General features: G+C 34.7%; 1 pseudogene; it reads right to left on the reverse strand.

Moving 5' to 3' along the window:
- Positions 1-470: 470 nt before the first annotated feature.
- Positions 471-569, reverse strand: LOC115868833 (annotated as a pseudogene).
- Between the last annotated feature and the right edge of the window lie 406 nt (positions 570-975).

Genomic DNA, 975 nt, shown 5'->3' on the forward strand with positions numbered 1-975 from the left:
CCCTCCCTTCCTCTTCCCCTCTCCCCCATGCACCCTTGATAATTTATCAATTATTATTGCAAATATGGATATTCTTAATGCTTCCAAATCAATAATTCCCCCGTTTTCTCTTCTTCCTGCCCCTGATAACCACTAGTAAACTTTGGTTTCCGTATAGTTGCCTATTCTACCTTTTTTTTTTAATTTCACGGCCTTTGAGTCAATTCCAATTCTTGGTGACCTACAGGTGACCCAATTTCATATAAGTGGTATTATGTAATACTTGTCATTTTTGTGATTGATTTTCTTTACTCATCATGTTCTTAAAACTTATGAATGTTTTAGCATGTATCAGGACATTGTTTCTCTTTATGGATATGTTTTATTCTTAGTCAACTCAGATTTCCCTTTGGTTGTCTATACCCAAGAGTTAAACTCTTAAAAATACAATTTTGGGATTTTTGGTGGTTTTTTGTTTTGTTTTCATTTTTAAAAACAAGACACGAATTTGCGTGTCATCCTTGCACAGGGGCCATGCTAATCTCTGCCTTGTTCCACTTCTAGTACTTGTGCGTCCGAAGCAAGCACACAAGTTGTTTGTGTAACAGAAAAGCACACAAGTTGTATGTGTAACAAAAACACCTTGGAAACACTAAAAACTTGGTAACTCGGATATTCAGAATTCATTGTGTGTGAATTGATAGTTCCCATAATGATGATTTGAATAGAGTTTTTTATTCCTTCTCAAATTGTGAAGAATTCTTTCCACTTTATATACTTAGGTACTTATAATATTCATAATATTTCATAGACAAATACACAGACTGGGACTGTAGGTAGGTGAGGTTAGGTATGATACCAAATATAAGCAACTAAAGACAATAAAATAGACTACATCAAAATTGATAATGTTTCTGTGTCAAAAGATACCATCAGTGTGGAAAGGTAACCAGCGGGATGGGAGAAAACGCCATTTGCAAATCACATATCTGATAA

The sequence above is a fragment of the Echinops telfairi genome, unplaced genomic scaffold (assembly GCF_000313985.2).
Source record: "Echinops telfairi isolate 266 unplaced genomic scaffold, ASM31398v2 ScPeMD7_18;HRSCAF=68, whole genome shotgun sequence".
In the NCBI taxonomy this organism is placed as follows: domain Eukaryota; kingdom Metazoa; phylum Chordata; class Mammalia; order Afrosoricida; family Tenrecidae; genus Echinops; species Echinops telfairi.